This window comes from Schistocerca piceifrons, chromosome 4, assembly GCF_021461385.2.
Source record: "Schistocerca piceifrons isolate TAMUIC-IGC-003096 chromosome 4, iqSchPice1.1, whole genome shotgun sequence".
NCBI classification, from domain to species: domain Eukaryota; kingdom Metazoa; phylum Arthropoda; class Insecta; order Orthoptera; family Acrididae; genus Schistocerca; species Schistocerca piceifrons.
Window position 1 is genome coordinate 644,958,872 of NC_060141.1, and position 19,612 is coordinate 644,978,483.

The following is a 19,612-nucleotide window of genomic DNA, read 5'->3' on the forward strand; positions in this document are numbered from 1 at the left end:
ACTTGCACCAGTCAAATGGGGAGGGAATTGGGTGATCTTGAAAATGTTGACAGAGAATCGATGCAAGTGGCCAATGATGTGGGTGGTGGTGGGACTGTCCTCACTCGAGACATGGCTGCGATGTTGCCATGCAAGCACTGAGATGGGCGGCCGTCGCTTTGAACAGTTACTGTGAGCGTCCCGGTGGAGGTTCGAGTCTCCCTCGGGCATGAGTGTGTGTGTTTGTCCTTAGGATAATTTAGGTTAAGTAGTGTGTAAGCTTAGGGACTGATGACCTTAGCAGTTAAGTCCCTTAAGGTTTCACACACATTTGAACAAGTTACTATGAGCTACGTTGTTGGTATGCTATGTACGCTGTTTATGTCCATAAAACAGTAAATAACATTTCGTACCATTCGTCCCCTATCTCATTTCAACCAGTCATGGACCCGCTGTCCTCTGTTTCAGTTTGACCGAAACAGTTTGAGACACTCCGTATAGCCGCATCGCTTCGCGGTACACTGCATAAACTGTGTTCAGGAACGTCCACAAACAGTAGCTTTTATATCGTCCCACAAGGTAAGTGAAGTAGAAATTCATTGAGCTTCAGATCGTGCACTCCTTTCAACTCCTTTCCACGTTTGGTACGGCACAGTGCTCGCGGCGACTACGAAGGTGTGAAATCGCTGATCGTGGTTTTGTTTATAAGTGCAGAAACACTATAAATTATTTCAATTAGTTGTTATTCAGGCAGCTGTGGATGAGGGAACAAACAATTTCCCAACCCATTTTCTGCCGCGTTCGGGTAGAAAGTGGAAAGTCTCTTCGGCAGTTAGCCACCGGCAGCAACGAGGCATCCCCCTTTACTCGTCAGATCGCCCTCTATCGGCAGCGGCGCTACGGGGGCATGTCGGAAGCGCTCGGATGTTCTCGGAAGTGGTCGGCGGCCGGTCCAGCGGCCGCCGCTGCTGCTGGGACGAGGGGCGCGCAGATCCCGCTGTGCGGCCGCGGATGACGTCAGGCAGTGGCTAGCCGCGCGAGTGTCCGCTGAGCGAGTCGCCGCCGGGGCGGCACACCGACGCCGACGCCGACGCCAGCACGTCGCGGCGCCAGCCATGGCGTTCCTCGGCGCCCGCCACGCGCCCGCGCTGCTCTGCCTGCTCGTCCTCTCCGAGCACACGCCTGCCGAGAAGATCCCAATCGGTGAGTATGTCTGCGCTTGCTCTCGCGACGTAATGCTGCGTCGAGTTTCCTCTGTTCACGTGCAGCGGTTAACGGCCTACTTTAGTGCGGCTGGGCGTTAATTATAACACTTTCCTATACTTGCTACATTTCGCTGCTCGGTGTAGCATTTCACAAAATTTTATGCTGAACTACAAGCCGTTTCTTCCAGAATGAGCGTTAATCAGAGATAACGCCAATTCGCATAAAGATGGGAAAGGCTTTGGTAAACAACAATCTTTTCCAAGTGGACTGTCTTGTCACTGTCTGAACTAGATGTCGGACTACTTGGAAGCAGCGAAGAGCCACCTGTAATATAAAACGATGGAGAAATGAGTGGATGCTGTTGTTATTATTGTTGTTGTTGCGGTCTTCAACCCAAAGCCGGTATGACATATCTTCCTTCATGTCTCCATAACTACTGCAATCCTTGCTCATTTTTACCTGCATATTTTAGTCAAGATTTTGTCTTCAAAAAGCAGCTTTAACACCCACACTGCACCCCTGCCCCCAACCCCCGCCCCTCCTGACTACCCATTACGACAGCAGCTATTACGTGATGCTTCCTAAGGTATGCTAGCAACCTATCTCTTCTTTTAGTCAGCCTGTACACAGCGCTCTTTCTCCGATGTTCTCTTCTTCATCAATTACTCGATATGACAATTTAATGTAAAGTATTACTTCGTTAACACCACGTTTCCAAACCTTCTGCTAATCTCTTTCTCATCCATCATCCAACTTTCGCTCTCATACTAGACTACACTTCAAATATCAGAAAATACTTCGTAATATTAAAATTTATATTCAGTATTAACAAATATCTCTGTATTTGAAACATTTTTTTCTGTAACCAGACTGAAACATTTTTTTCTGTAACCAGACTGAATTTTATGTTCACCTTGCTTTACAAACCATCTATTAACTTCTTTTCTGTTTATTGCACATGCCTCACACCTCATCAGGATACACTTCATATACTTCCCGGAAACACTGCTTCGGTGTCAGAATAGCAAGTTTCGCTTATTAGTTATACTGATTCATTTCATAATGAATTTCCTCAGTGTCGCCTGCATAATTCTTTTGATATTGATCATAAAACGCTGTTGAAAGACACTGTCCATCGTGTTGAACGGGTAATTTACATTCTTTACCGCCTTTGACTGAATTACAATTTCAGCGTAAAACGTTAAATTTTTATTCTTTCTCCCTGTACTTTGATTCTTTCTCTTAATTTGTCCCTGGTTTCCCATACCGTTTGAACACTATACGTGGGGGTACACTGCAGTGCTGCCTCGCTCCTTACCGATGTCCAATTACGAGTATTTACTCGAGTCGTATCATAAAAAAAGTGACACTGATCGAAAACACGCAGTACGCTCCACTCACGAGCAGGGAAATCCGGTCTCGGTAATACTCCTGAGGTTGTGATCAAGTCAATCTTCCTCCTGTATCCGTTATGCCGGAGATGCTAGTAGAGAGTCTTTTGTGGCATTTCGAGGCGATGAGACGAACATACAGCAAGCTACTGCTCTCTTATGATCTTCAAGGGGTTCTCCGGTAACCACGCATTGCGTGTTACAGCAACTCCTGTCATTTGTTTGATTTTTCGTAATCATCGTAACTTTATGAGTGGAGTCAAATGACTCAATTTCATTGATGTTTATTACAAAACAACACCCTCGCTTTCGTCAAGCTAGCTTGCATCAATGTCTTTTAGCAAAAGATGGAAGCCACAACGATAATTGTTTGTGACGTCTTCGTCTAGGTCATCAGAGACATTCCATAACAGAAGTGTCATACAGTCATTAGTAGCATTTTATACAGCGTAGCTTCCTGTACAAAGCTTCCAATGCCGATCCAGATTGATGGGACAGATATTTTGGTTCAGTAACTATTCTGTTGCTTTTGACGATGCACTCGCACTACTCGTGGTGGAAACATAAACGCTGGAATCTGATGCCATGGGCTTGTTGTATCGTGCCACCATCTTAATTCATTACTCCTGACTTCTACGAAAATTGAAAGAATAATTTAAAAATGCTGGGGCTCCAAACAAACATGTTTACATGAACGAACTCCGCTTTTCTGGCTCAGTGCCCCACGGGAAACGGCAACAAACATCGTATCAAAATATTCTTCTTCTAATGGGGCTCTGGAAAGCTGTCTGTTCAAATACAGTTCTGTTTTTCGAAACTCAAGTTGCATCATAAGACTGTTATTTGCAAATGCTCTGAGAAGTTGTTGTACAATGATGTTCTCGCGACTTTACTTGCCTAAACTTCCATTTCAGTGTTTGAACCGTTCTTTTCTATATATGAACCGGTTCTGGATATACTATCCGTGATGCCTTTCACAAATTTAATTTAGTTTTACCAGTATTAGTACGCCAAAAACCATGATCCAATGAATGTCATTGGATTTATAGACATTTAAAGTAAAAAGCAGTAGATTATAAAATACCAAAATTAAAATTAAAATTACATTAATAATATTAAATGACTGTCATACGTTACTTGATTTCAGAAATCTGGATAATAACAACCAAAGAAAACACGTCGCTGGTCCAAATTAGTGAGGATCACGCAGTCATTAGCTTGGAATGATTTTGGGAAACCATAGATAATATAAAAAATACTCGGTCACTGAAGAAAGCGTGACTCCTCTTTACATCAGTAACTTCCCCACACGATCAAGTGGAGCTGAATTATTCATTCGCACGTAACATGTTCCTACATATGACTATTGAGCATTCGAAGAAAGAAGACCAGTGTTTAACGTCTCCTCAAAGACGTCGGCATTAGACAACGGCCCGGAGGAGGAAAGAATGCAGAAGGAACCATCCCGGAATTTGCGCTAAGGGATTTAGAAATCCACTGTAACCTAAATGTCAATGGTCAGACAGGATTTCGAATCATCGTCTTCCAGAATGCGAGTCACGTGCGCTGACCACTGCGTAGCCTCGCTCGGTTTAAGTAGTCGTGTGTTAAAAATACATTTCTACTTTTCTGTTAATTTCAGTGAGCTCCAATCACTGCAACACGATCCGTTCCACACGGATGTAGCTTTGAATTAACTGGTTCCACGCTACATAAATAAATAAGAATTTCATATGCCTAGAGGTCGGCAGTTTCTGGATGAACTTTCATTTTATCTTACAGGAATTATGTACTCAATGTTCAGCTTATCTATAACCATTAGATAAATGAAATCTTATTTATCTGTCAGTGTCTTCATAGTTTCACCAATTAACAAATGCGGACAGAGTTTCTACTCTTTAATGACAACACCTCTTCGTGTAACTAAAACGTATCCCATATTTCTTGACCTCGGTTAATCCGACTAAAGAACTAGCGTATTTAACAACACTGATAGTAAAAGTATAAAATATGACACTGTATCAACGCTGCATATTTACTGGTAGTTCTTCTCTACCAACAACAAACAGTAGAATTCGTTTACACTTTGTTTTGTTTGGTTGAATGGGTCGGGAGTATTTATTAATTTATGAAAAATATGTTGACCTGACCCTACAGGTTAGTGGAGAGCGCTAATGCATTGCTTCCTGGACTCGGGGTAGGCCCGCCGGCCCTGAATCGAATCCACCCGGCGGATTAACGACGAGAACCGGTGTACTGGCCAGCCCGGAGGTGGGTTTTAGGCGGTTTTTCTCCACATCACACTAGGTAAATACTTGGCTGGTCCCCACGCCCCGCCTCAGTTACACGCGTCGAAGACATTTGCACACTTTCCGTTGTTTTACACTAGACGCAGACAGCTGGGGTCCACCAATTCCATCCTGGGAATTACCCATGCCAAATCTGACTTACACATGCAGACCCTGTAAAACATGCAGGACACAGGCATTAGCAAAACAAGAAAAATATATTGGCCTGAAACAAACAGAACACTGAAGATTTGTAAATTGCATAACTTTTTCCAAGTAATAGAATATACACTGAAGTCGGAGTGCTACTCTTATTTCTTGTTTTCCTTTTGTAAATCTTCCTGCTCTTTCCTGCAAGGTTTTTGCGCCACAATTATGTTCTTCAGGCCAGCTAATTCGAAAGCTTCTTCGGGGCATTAAGAATCCTTAACTTTTATTCTATGCAGATGGCTTGGATAACGTACTGTCCTAGTAGCACCCTATTTAGCAATGTTACACAAATTCTCAGAATGTTGGGGATATTTGCATACTGATGTACACGCACGCAATATGCAACGAACTAATGCGCTGTTGTCACTGAGGAAACGCGTATACGTTCAAGTAACGAAAATCATTTGCTGAAAGTCGAGTATTCGATTATCGATTAAAATTCCCTAGGGAGGTGAGAGAGCACAAAATCCCGGGCATGTACCTATTTATCGGAGACTTCTGCATGAAGATAACTCCGGCAGTGAGTCGGAAACGTCAGGTCACCGATTCCAAATCACCTCGTCTGCATAAATGCAGAATAGCTAGTTGTATATTTATCGCGCTGAATGTAATGATTCTAGCATGAGTTCCCATGCCACAAGGAATGCCGTTGAACGCAACGCAGCTCTTTCTATACAGCTCTTCACATGGATCTTCTAAAATGCCCACAAAATCCGCTAACAAACGTAAACGTTAACACGTAGATAATGATTTGAGCTGAAATCCAATCCAGAGATGTACTGGAATTTGTGGTATGGAACAGATCAGTCTCCCACCTTTCCATGTACTCAGAAAGAAAGACGAATATTAATTCGCTGGTTTTCTCACTTATTACACTTACAACTTGACTGAAGTGGCAGCGATGCTTGAGTTTATCGCTACCAAATAGGTTGCAGACGATTAGTGGAGCATTAGACACTTTAAACACCTCCTGATGATATACGTAGAAATGTTTTATCACATACGTGAAGCCAGTTTAAAGGAAATGATCAAGTTGGTTTCCTACAGGATACGGCGTGTTGACGACATCATATCATGGCCTTTATTACGGGTACTACGCACTTCTACATTTTTAATTCTGTTCCAAGTAAATGCACTTAGGCATATAAAGTAAAACAACAGTTTCAGAAGTAGTGACGTAGATTAAATTTGATAAAGATGTAATGCCGCTTGATATCAGGGAATTAATAGACTAAATAACAAAAAGGAAGCCCTCCATTGTGGTTCTGGGCAACAAAAAGTTTTTTGACGTTGGAAGGTGCGAAAAGACTGTGCGTAAAGTAGATTACCTGACGAATCGTCTACAGAAGCCACAAAACCCGCAACGCCAGTTGAAAGTGTAAAATCAAATAGATCTGAAGGATGTAACGCAGAGTTGAAGATTATCAATTTATTTATTTAGACAAAAATGATGAAAAATACGAGTAGATCAAAAGAGAATATTGACTTGATGAACTTAAAAATCTGGCTAACAAACAAAATAAATAAACTAAGCAGAGAGAAGATAATGAATGTGGCACCTATTGTAAGAGACAAGCGTAATATGTACTGCGTATGAATGTTTTCATGGGATGTTAATGTGATAAAATATTTCTTGCGGCAAGAAGCCCCTCCAGATTTTACTGCATAATATGTACTAATTACAACAAAAACTTATTACGCCTTCTGCGAGAGGTGCTACAGAATCACTTGCCAATGAGTATTGTACACACATTAGTTATTAAATTTCAGATGTAATAGTTTCACGACGAGTCTGTCTGCCCACCGCGTTTTTGGTTTCAGGTGAAAGCGCACCCAATTCCCGGCGGCCCATTCTGTCTCTCTCTCCTCTCTCTCTCTCTCTCTCTCTCTCTGACACACACACACACACACACACACACACGCACACACACACACACACACACACACACACACACACACACACGCACACACACACTTCCACCCACTTTTGTCGAACTGAGGCAGAACGCAGTCTTTAAGAGCTGCGATGATGTCAACGTGACGTTAAAAACTAAGCTTGTTTCTTATTAAATCCTATATTGCTCGTTGTCAGATACTCGTTGCATGATCTGTTCTCATATTTAGAACTTTCTCTAGGGAATTAATTCAAAATGCGAAATAATAAACCGGATTTTTTCGGTGACTCTTCAATCATTCTCGTTTTTCGTTTCAATAAACTACCAAAAACTACTTTCGTTCTTCGTTAATAGCACTCATGCGACTTATTTACTGTATGGTTTCTATCACAACATCCTTATTGGCTTTTCTATCTAGTCGTCATGGTGTCCCCTTCGCAACAGACTCATCTCCAACACTTCGTTTTTGGATCAACGTTTTGACAAATGTTTCCCTCGTTTCCACACTGACTTCTTAAATGAAAATTGTTGCGTCCGGATGACATGAATATTATTTATTTTGTAATTTACTCGCGATCTACATTGGGAACCCATACGCAACACAAAGTACATATCTACCGCCTGACAACTTGTGCAAAATATGTAATAATATGCACAAAACTTCTTCATTAACCAATTTATCTGTTAGTCAAGAGCGTATCGAAATTCCTGCGGTGGTTTCTGAGACTGGTCTTCGTATGCAGACAGAACACCTCCACTGTAAACTTTTATAGAGTGGTTTACATAAACTTTCCTCGTGAATCAATCTGTCTACTTGTGAAAACCATACTGAGATACTTATAGTATTTCCTGAGATTAACCCTCACATACAGACTGAAAAATTCAGCTGGTGACTTCAATTTACAGTATGAACAGAATATATGGTACGGCATCTGGTCAACATTCGCTGTTCTCGGGTGTTTCAGCGGTTATTAAAGTACCACTTTTCCAAGTGGATGCCGCCTCCTCTCTATCTGACTAGTCCATAACTCCCATCATTTCCACAAGATGTTACTCCAAATACCAGTTAAATATGGATCAGATAACAGTACATATGTTACACACTGATTGTTACTATAAACAATAAATTGTATACACCACCTTTCTTTGTGAATCATTCTGTTTCTAAGTCCCTAATGTACTTCCTGAGGTTAACCTTCACAGACAAAAAGAAAAAGTTCGCAGGAGACTTTAATTTCTTAATGCGCTAACCCTTTCCCCAATGCTTCGCCCTCATGTGTGTTAGACACATCTCCTCCATCCTGTCTTTGTCCATCTCTTTTTCTCTCTCTCTGTCCTTATCATCCTACCTCTAACGCCTCCTCCCCACTCTTTCTGTCTCTTCATCTCCACCTCCACCTCGCTTTCCATTTCCTCCACCATCTCTGACCATATCTTCCTCCCTCTCTCTCCTCCCTCTTTTTTTTTCATTTCCAGTTCCCCGTTTTCTCTTTCAACCTGCCCACTACCCATCTACATATTCCCCCTGCTACATGCCTCTCCCCTCCACCCCAATCTCTATCCATTTCCTTTTCCCTCACACGTCCATCCTCTCCTCTATCCATCTCAATCCCTCCTCTATTGTGTTCATCAATATGTATAGCTGCTGCTATACAAGTTTAATAAAGCAGAATTATACTGCTCCTATAACATGCTTGCCATGCAGGGAAGGCTTCACGTCAAGGCCTCGATAGTCATTTATTGTCACTCTCATACAGGTCGCCATGGAAAGCGGGTAACCAGGCCAACAGTACTAGAACACAACACGTCTGTCATGAAAAGCAGCATACATGGCAGGGCCCAGAAACAATATCTTACTCCTGACATGTAGGCTGCCCTACTTGACGGGTTGATTTGGCAGGCTGGTAATGTTCCAACAAAAGCCTGTTCTGCAGGGCAGCCTCTACGCAAGGACCAGGAAAAAATACAGTTTTGCCCCATTTCCTTTCATATTGGACTTAGGCCGTTATAAACCCCACAGTGATGATATTCGTGAGGCCTGTTGTTTCCGTGAAAAGTTTGGTTAAAATCGATGCAGAGATTTAGAAGTAAATCCTGGATGTAAACACATACATCCCTGTGAGACCTTAACTTTTCCCGGCGAATCGAATGTTCAAATAACTTACGGGTTTGCTGCCGGGTGACGTCGTCGAACACCGCCGATATTTCGACAGGAGCACACCCAGCCCTTCTCAAGGCACAATTGCAAGGAAGAAAAAATGTGCAAGCAAATTTAATAACTCGGTTCACAGAGGAGAAACAAGGAAGACGCCACACACAGAACAAGTGTCAACACAACCAAAGATAACCAACATCAGAAATATCGATAGTTACTATTAATCAACACGTGAGGTAGCGCTAATTATGTCCCTCTGTTTTTTGATGAGAGACAGAGCCGGATTCCAAGCAGCATTTAAAGAAAATCCACCATCTCTGTTAATAAGGTTGATTGATAGTCTGATTTCAACAGCTTCCTTAATAACACTGTCCCAATAGCTGGACGTGCAAGCCAGAATCTCCGTGTTGTTGTATTCCATAGGATGACGGTGTCAAGGCAATTTTCTGCAATAGCGGATTTGCTCGGCTGTTGTAAGCGTGTGTGACGCTTATGTTCAATACACTGGTCTTCCACAGTCCTGATTGTCTGACCAATATATGACATACCACAACTGCAAGAAATACGATAGACCCCAGCCTTACGCAAACCAAGATAATCTTTTACGGACGCCAACAGGGCCTTAATCTTCGATCGTTGCAATTTCAAGAACCCTTACTGTTTGTAAACTCGAAGTTTGAATGGAATACTTACAATTTCTATTAACGTAATTTGGTCTTATTTTCCATACCCCGTCAAAGACAATTTTATAGGCATGATCTGGTGTATTAGATGGGAGTAGAATTGATAATTCCTCGTCTCGTGTAACGAAAACATGTAATGTAGGGCCAGAGTGTTCTTCCCCTTCGAGGTTATCCGGTTTCGTGTCTCTATTAAGGGTGGAGGAACTGCCGGTTCGAAAGAAGTCCTCCTTGTCGCCCGCCACAAAGGCACGAGGGCGAGTTGACTGTGACGAGCCGGCAGGAGCAGAACTGCGGCTAAAGACGCGGCCGGCGGCTCTTTCGTCGGGGCGGAGCGGCGCAGCCAGTGTCAGGGGGCGAGTAATTTTATTTGCGACAGTCGGGCCGAGGCGAAGCTAGCGGCGGGGTCGCCCAAAGGGCTTCGCTGATTGGCCGAGAGTCAAGGCAAATGGGAGAGGTGAAGCACCGATCTCCCTCTCTCTCTCTCTCTCTCTCTCTCTCTCTCTCTCCCTCTCTCTCTGTCATTTTATTCCTCGGTCGTCTCACCAGAGCACAGCTCCTCCGCGCTCGATGTAAATGCGTCGCGGGTACAATCTCGCCACGGCCCAGCGCGAATTTCGGAAGTGCTGCGTGTTACGTGGCCGCACGCACGTGCGTCCGCGGTCATTATGGTTATTCGCGGGCAGGCTGCCACGCCCACGTGTCGTGACGCTGGAGGCTGTTGTTAATAACGACTGATATTTCACTATAACCGGATTAAAAAATTATACCAGTATCGGCGGTGTTATTTTTGCGCTACCTGGAAGAGCGTTCATGAGTTCCGTTTCTAAATGTCAAACTTTGTACTAGGCGACGAAGGGGACTGTACACACAGCCGTAGCGCGAAATATTTGAAATTGCAACATCATGACACAGCAACAAGTCTGATAACAGGTTTCAGGCGGAATAGGTAAATTACGTGGTGATTCATCACATTGGCTCCCATCACCACTTGAAAAATAGACAAAAATTTTTGAAATATGCCTAAAACATTGCGGATGGTGAAACCGACCTTCCCGGAAAGACGAACGACATCATACCACATAAATAAAATTTTTTAAAAAATGGAGGTCCATTTTTCTGATTGGAGGTTTGAGAGACTTCGGCTGTTCACTTATGTTATAAAATGGAACACCTACAGACGTCTTTTAGATGTTATTTATTATATGGCTACCAGCTTTGGTGTTTCTGTACACCATCTTCTGGTCTTAATTGACGCTGAGGGTTTATCTCCAATCGTACACACGATTCCATCAGTGGCCAACATCTATGAACTCCTTTTCGCAAACTACCTGTAACAACGATGTTGTGTGATGGTTGGAGACACAACATGGTTTTTACAGGTAGGCTACCAAAGTCAGTTCATAGATGATAGCCACTGATGGAATCGTGTACATTATAGGAGATAACCTCACTCAGTGTCAGTTGAGGCCTGAAAATAGCGTACTTGTAGCCATAAAATAAATAAAATCGTAAGAACTGCTGTAGGTGTACCATTTTGTTACACAGAAAAATATTAATTTCTACATCAAGGGTAACTGATTGTCCTTGTAGGACCATAAAGTGCAGAAAAGCTGAAAATGTGGAAACATGGGCGCGAGATATGTGAAACACCCCCTAACCAAGTTACTGGATAACTGCTTTCGTCATGTTATTGGCAAGCGTTCATGCAGTGTCGTATAGTTGCAGCACTTTATGCTGCTCACTCGGTCGTTTTTCATCAGAGACGGTAATAACGCGTTTGCGTTGCTGGCAATAAATGTCAGTACTTGTCGCTATATTCATAGGAATTGCAACGGACCCCTTAAACCACCAGACGCTTGACACCGTTTTTGTATGCAATCAGAAACCATTCAGAGTGTTTGTATTACATTAGATCTCAACCATGTATTTATTCATCCCATTTTTAGTTTAAAACATACATGTCTCTCTCTAGTGATGCACAAATATTTACCTGTAGCCTATAGAAGTATTCCATTTAACGTCACTGTGTCTTCGATCTATCTTCCAGTCTTGGGCAGATAAGCTCATGTCGCATTCTGACTGATTAAAAGTGATTAGTGAGAACTGAAGTGAAATCATACATATGTTTAAAGGTTTAAATGTGTTAATATTTCGTCTCAGTGTATTGAGATTACATACACTACGTGCTCGCTTACTTTTCTGATGGTGAAACTACACTACTACCAGCAGCGTAACGCTATAACAGCTCAGAATACAATATAGTCTAACGTAAATTGCATTTACTCAGCTGCACAGAGACAAAATCTTCAAGGAAATATTACTAACATCGGGAGATCGTCATCTCGGCAGCATTACAAACGAGTTAAATTGCTCAGGAGGTCATACCCAAAACTACCTGAACGACATGAATCGCATACCGTCTGATTTGCTTTCAGCCCAAATAACATAGCTGTCTTGCAGATCCTGTGACCTCTTTGCAGTACAGTCAATGACTATACACATTGGATATCACAACAGATCACTAGAGAACACTTTTCTCTAAGGTAATCAATCCAGATGAAGTCAATACCATGATGTTTCAAGTTCTAGGAAACGCGTCATTGGAGATGAGACGGTCTTAACGCTTATGAACTCAGTTTTATTACAGAAAGTCGCATTTCTAAATAATTACACCCACACTAGAATCTAAGCTGAAAAACTCCGTCACAGGTCATCCCACCAATCTCTGGGCAAAATGAATTATTTTTGAAAACATGAAATTTTGAGTCAAGCTTCTCTAATAATTGGAAGAATTTTGGTGTTTAAAACGTTATCCCACACCTGTGAAACGTCGTTCCTGATAAGAGTGGTTTGTCATAAACTGGATTTTGAACCAACCAGCTGTTAACAGCGGCAATGGCTCGATGAAAACCTCAAAATTAACATCGTATCTGCAGTAATCTCTCTGTACCCTTGGCTGAGCAATTATTTGTCCATATGGGAAATGGGAAATTTGTGGTAAGGTCTTATGGGACCAAACTGCTGAGGTCATCGGTCCTTAAGCTTACACACTACTTAATCTAACTTCAACTAACTTAAACTAAAGACGACACACACACCCATGCCCGAGGGAGTACTCTCACCTCCGACGGAAAGAACCGCTCGGACCGTGACAAGGCGCCCTAGACCGCTCGGCTATCCCGCTATGTCTAAAGCTTAAACAACATGACGAATATTTTTGTTCTGGATCTGTATTGAAACCAAGCACCTATAGCCATTGGAACTACGCAAAGCTTTCGTGAATGACCGACACTAGAGCATAGTAATGTTCGTCATTGCGGACTAGGCGTGAAGAGTTGTCGAATATCGAACTTTTCACCATCACCAGTTAACAGAACTGAACTTGAACATTTCTGTGCTCTGCATGGAATCTTGTTAAGACCCTTACGTCCCTTTTAACTAACAACGGAAAACGTTTAATATAGTTTCAAGTAACGAAGCTTGCGCCTGTTTAAAACAGAGCGCTATGGTGTAAAGTTTTGTGATGGGACTCGAACCTAGCACGTGATGAGATTATTAACTAAGTAAAATCTAATGTTAGATACGGAATTTTTTCACCAGCAGAGAGATATTCTAATTTGAAATGAGGATACAATATTTTGCTTGACCGAGTACCGAACCCTGCACCTACCGCCGTTGTTTTCTATTCGCGAATTGTTTGTTCTCTAACAGTGAGATGTGTGCATGTTTGACGAGCAATAAAGGCATCTATTGTTACTGTTGACAACACATGAAGAGCCCTTAAAAATGAAAATTATTTATCACTAGTAATTCGGTGTGCATATGCAAGGTTTGAAAAGAAAGGAAACGATTAATATTTTTGTGCTGGACCGGGATTCGAGCCACATATGTGGGTTTCGAGAAGACTTACAGGAGCTTGCAGTCTTGGGGAAACCAACGAAATGACCGAACTATGTCGTTCCCTGTGGGTCAGATCAAAATAAAACAAGAGGCCTGAAGTGACCATTGGTTCATTACATAAAATAAAGTTTCTGTCATAAGGAAGTTCGCTGCTGACAGAGTTTCTGATTACCGCGACTTCCGCCTCTGCCCCAGCCGGTAGCGAAGGAATATGATGTTAATAATGCGGGTTCTGAGCTACGGTGCAGCCTGATGTTTTTCACTTGGCATTACTAGAGAAAAAGGAGATCTGTTCCTGTGTGTTCAAAATAATTGACGGATATGGAATCTGAACCCATACCTAGCAACTAAGAAACTAAGATCAATCTACGAGACCGGTGAAAACCGGATTTAATCCATTAATGAGTGTGTCGTAATTCCTCATCAGATACTGCTACGTATGTGCTTGAAGGTGTCATTTAATGCTTCTTTGTCATTTTTAGAAGCAGTTACCCAAAAACAGGTAAATATTTGTTTGGCAGCAAATGGCTGCGCCTTTCTGTGGCAAGAGGAGCGTATGGAATATTTATTGAGTTGTTTCCATGCCTAGGGAATACTTTTCGTTGATATCAGACATTTCCAAATGCTCGTAGATTAAATTACAATGAAATGAACACCCTTAGCTGCTTACAGGCGTTGAAATACGTCAACGGGGACAGATGAAAATGTATGCCCCGACCGGGACTCGAACCCGGGATCTCCTGCTTACATGGCGACGCTCTATCCATCTGAGCCAGCGAGGACACAGAGGATAACGCGACTGCAGGGATTTATCTCTGCCACGCCTCCCGCGAAACCCACTGGCTCAACGTATTGTCCCGCAATACATTCGTAGTGCCCCCGCCCATTATACTTATTACTCGCGGCGCGTTACCGATTCCCGTAAGAGTTCGGGCACTGTTTGTGCATTCGCACAGAAGAACAAGATGGTCAAGTGGCCGGTGAGTCTTCACTATATATTTACTAAGATGGTATCTGTTCTTTCGGACATGTCCGGGATCTCCTGCTTACATGGCAGACACTTTGTATGCTAAAACTGGCGATAAACACCACTTTTAATGCCAGGGGCTGTTAACGTCTTCTGTTATAGGACACGATCAATATGTCCGGATAACTTGGTCGACGCCACCTATTTCAAATAGTACAAGGGTCGAAATATTGCAGGATATCGACTGTTTTCCGTTGCGATAAACTCATTTTACGTAGTCCAAGTTCACATTTTCTTGGAATTACTGTTGGGGTAATATCCACTTCAACAATGTAGAAAAGTATCTCAATGAGTTTCGTCTGTTATTGATACCGACGTAGGGAAGATAACGTCTGAGAAAAAGGGGTCCTATCACAAGGACGCACAGACAGTCGGTTAACAAATGACCACAAAAATATTTTTCTCGTGTGTATACTTACAAATTAACAGTTTACGCTTTTTTTATTTTACTTCTTGCTTCTTGCCAAATTTCACGATTGTCAGTGCGAAGTGTCCTGTAGGTTTTGATGACTTAGTTTTTGAGTATGAAAATGTGTGCCGTAATTTCCTGCGTTCTGTGATTGCATTGACTTAGAAGCTTCAATATTTTATCCATCCTCAACTTCTGTAGTCGTATATATGAAGTAATAAGCAATAGTCGTATAAAGGAAATTTCTTTATCCGTTTCCGACACTTACTGCCCTTCTTCAGAAGGTTGTACCTGACGCATTATTTGCGGGAGTCAACAAGTCTGCTGTATGCACTTTATTGTTGACACACGCAAATAATGCGATATGAATGACCTTCCGAAGAAGGGCGCTAAGTGCCCGAAACAGGTAAAGAAATTAAATTTCTTTTATGCAATTTGCTGCTTAGTGTTCCATTACAAGCTTCAATTTATTACGTCACCTAGGAGTATTAAATAATGTGTGACATAAATTTCAACTTCATTCATATACTCGTTCCTGAGAAGAAGTATATTTAGTAGTCGGACAGCAAACTGAACTTTTAGGAGTTCCCTCCGTTTTTAGCGATAGAGGTACCGGTATGGAATCCCTAATAATGTGAAAAGATTACCAGCAGACCCACATTAATTCACTAACATGTCTGCAATTTCGTTGTGATCATAGTCCCATGCTGAAGAAAAGGACGAAAGGTGGAGGATTTACATCCCGTCGACGACTTGGTCATTAGTGACGGGGCACAGAGACGAACTGCCTAAGAACGAGGAAGAAAATCAGCCGTGTTCTTGTCACGGTATCCTTCAACACATCTGCAACACGCAATTTCAGGCCGGCCGGTGTGGCCGTGCGGTGAAAGGCGCTTCAGTCTGGAACCGCGTGACCGCTACGGTCGCAGGTTCGAATCCTGCCTCGGGCATGGATGTGTGTGATGTCCTTAGGTTAGTTAGGTTTAATTAGTTCTAAGTTCTAGGCGACTGATGACCTCAGAAGTTAAGTCGCATAGTGCTCAGAGCCATTTGAACCATTTGAACGCAATTTCAGTAAACACCCGAAAAGCTTAATCAGCATGTCCGGGAGGATAATCGAACAGCCGTCCTCGCAGATTTTACGAATGCCCACTTCAACATTTCCCATGCGAAAATTTAGGACGTAGTGGCACAAAGAAAACATATTACAAAAGAAAACCTGTAGACGCTTTGAGGACTGCAGTTTCACAAGCCCTGAATGTGCCTGAAGTATCACGCAAAGATTATGATGATGGTTCCAATATACAGCCAGTCTCAACAATGACGTCCACATCTGTGCTGAATGATACAGTGGCGTTGTGTAATTACTTCAATACAATTAAGGAGCATAGTGCCAGATGGAAGAACGCACATTTAATTAAATCTGAAAATAGTAAAGTTTTGTAGAAATTGTTACTGTGAAAAATGAGTTACATTGTTACTCATTTTTTTTCTAAGTTAAACTAGTCTTGCACATATTCGAAATAGCTAAATATATTCCAAGATACTGAAAAATAATGAACAACTTTCTACTTTTCTTTAAATAAAGCCTTACTCTTTAAGAGTGGACAGTGTTGCCAATAAGTAATTTCAAAGAAAGACAATCAAACCTGTTGGTATATCTGGAATACACCAATAATATTTCCACAAACAATCCTGTTGGAAGAACATCCACAACTGAGCATCACAACGGAGGTTGAAAATACCGCTTCGGTTGTAAATTACTTTTATTTCACACGACCCGTTTCGGACTGTTATCCGCTACTCCCTGTTCTGCGCTCGGGGACCACAGCACAGCGTAAGTGTCTTGATATCATTTGTATATATTTCCCTACCCAGGCAGTCGTCCGTAGTACTGTCTGGTGCTACTTGCTCATTGACACAGGTTTCATAGCACCTAGCCCGAAAATTATCTCCCATCTTTTGCTATTTCCAGTACGACACCTTAGGATGGGCTTATAACAGTTCGAAACCGGTCGTGTGAAAATAAAGTAATTTACAACTGAAGCGGTATTTCCAACCTCCGCAATAATATTTCCAATGAAAAATTTCCGTGGCATATTTATTGGAACTGGCATTGCTGCGGATGCAAATCATCATCAAAAGAATGGTAAGGAGTGGTAAGAAAGATCTCCTGTACGGTAGAATAAGTAGTTTCAATACACCAAAAGCACTTTCTTCAGAAAACAATGGTGAAAGCTGAGTTACCATTTAAGTTATTGTATGCAGATAGGCCTGTGGGATCTCTTCAGTATTTGCGTCTCCTTCCAGACATCTATTTGAACAAATCTATATCTTTTTTTACAATTTCTCAGCCCCATTGACATGTTTTTGTTGCAGATTGGTAGGCGTTTTTTCTAAGACTGTTATCTAAAACTATATTTTTCCCAATACTGGCTGTAACGATTTGTCCCACCTTCTATTCATATGAGCGTCTACATTATGTATTCTAATCTACGAATACGTTTTTATTAATATGATAACGACATGATTACGGCTATATTATTGTTATATTATAAGTACTAAGCTCTAAAATAGTGCGCACACCAAAGAAAGGTAACAAGCAGTTTACTTTTTAATGTAATGTAATTTAAGCTAAATATCTAGAAACCTCAAGTAACAATTTTGTTTAGAGTAGCTTATGATAAATAATTATGTACTGTAGACGGGAGACACCATTTGATAACAATTTTAAGGCTTGTTTACTGATGGGACGAGCTGTCCAAGCCGGCCGGAGTGCCGAGCGGTTCTAGGTGCTACAGTCTGGAACCTCGAGACCGCTACGGTCGCAGGTTCGAATCCTGCCTCGGGCATGGATGTGTGTGATATCCTTAGGTTAGTTAGGTCTAAGTAGTTCTACATTCTAGGGGACTGATGACCTCAGAAGTTAAGTCTCATAGTGCTCAGAGCCATTTGAACCATTTTTTTGAGCTGCCCAAACATTCCACAGGGGTATGAACCCCTCGCACAAGAATCCTCAATTGTGTAATGAACATACGATTGCTCTAGGGTGTTTTACTCCCTCGACAAACTGCATACCGGTGATGCTGTCCTGTTCGCCTTTCTGACAAAGAGCCTATAGTCTGTCCAACTTAAGACAATGGGGAATGCAGAAATATCGGAGCTGAATCTTAAATAAGTTGGGGAATGTAGTCTTCATTGCTAAAGAGGGACATATTGAGTACTCGTATTTGGAGCCACTGACAGACGGCGATTTTCCACTGTTCACTTAAAGTCCGTTTATTTATGCTGGGCTGAAGTATTTGGGCAACTTCTCTGCTTATCCTTTCCTACCGACTTGGTGTTCAATCTCTGGCGACCTAGACATTGGTGGCGTACTAGACCATAATCTTGCTTCTATACCTTATTCACATATAATCCCGCTTTAGTTTACAGTATTATCTTAGTCGCACACTCGGCTGTAGGGGATAGGCTAATACAATCTAGGGAACTTTGCGCAAAGTAACCTATTTGGAGGTGATGAGGTTTTTCTCAGCAGTATACGGCAAACTATCGTGGTCATACCTCACCCATGTAGATATAGCATTATACGAAGCACAGTGCTTAAGAAGTCACACATTTATCTCTCCAACGTGTGTACGAATATCAATGAAATAATCACGAAGTAACAAGTGTAGAGGAAGAAGTAGAAGATTGTTTAGAATTCCAGCATTTCAAAATAAACAACACTCATGTAGAAATGCACCATGAGCAATTATCATGATGTTGTAATATAAGATAACCACACATGTAATCAAAATTGTAAGTGTTTGGGTTAGTATTATAGGTGACTTGTTTTTACTTGTCGAGTGTGGTATCACATGACAGCTTGTGCAGAAATTTCCGGTATAAGGTAACAGTAGCTCTATAGACGCCAATAGCTGCGGATAAGAGAGCGTTTAAATACATATATAGGTATAAAGCCTTTTCTGTAACAAATTAGTTGACATTTGTTCACGGGAACAGAAGCAATTAGATCTGAAGAAGAGAAAGCATAAGCTCATAAAATGAATACGATAACCAAACTAGAAAACTCTGCTTGATTACACTTGCATGATTTACTTGCGATTAGTAACAGAAGCTGATTCGGTTCACAATACGGGACGAATGTGCATAAACAGTGAAATAACCGTAGTACTTTAAAATATGTTTCATTTTACGACTTACAAAGTCCTTACTAACTAACTGCACATCTTTTTCTCTATAAGCTTCCTGACCATTCATATGAAAGATGCTTTATAAGACATCTTTCTAGTTCTTAGTTGGCGCTGAATGTATTTTCCTTTTCGGCACTTGGGAATTTCCAAGAGAGTAATTACCGCAGTAATCTGCTTCATCGTATTCTGGTGCATTGTTTATTATCGCACACGGAGCTGCTTCCATCAGCTTAATCACAGGGTCCATCTTTGCTATAAAGAGTTAACGGTGAA

The 19,612-nt window shown here is 41.8% G+C and overlaps 1 protein-coding gene across 1 annotated transcript in view; it reads left to right on the forward strand.

The window, feature by feature from the left end:
• Positions 1 to 1,113: 1,113 nt before the first annotated feature.
• Positions 1,114 to 19,612, forward strand: part of LOC124795275 (glutamate receptor 1-like) — a 504,894-nt gene continuing 486,395 nt past the window's right edge. The window contains exon 1 of the mRNA XM_047259221.1: positions 1,114 to 1,182. The gene's annotated coding sequence lies outside the window, so the exon portion shown is untranslated. The remainder of the gene's footprint in view (positions 1,183 to 19,612) is intronic.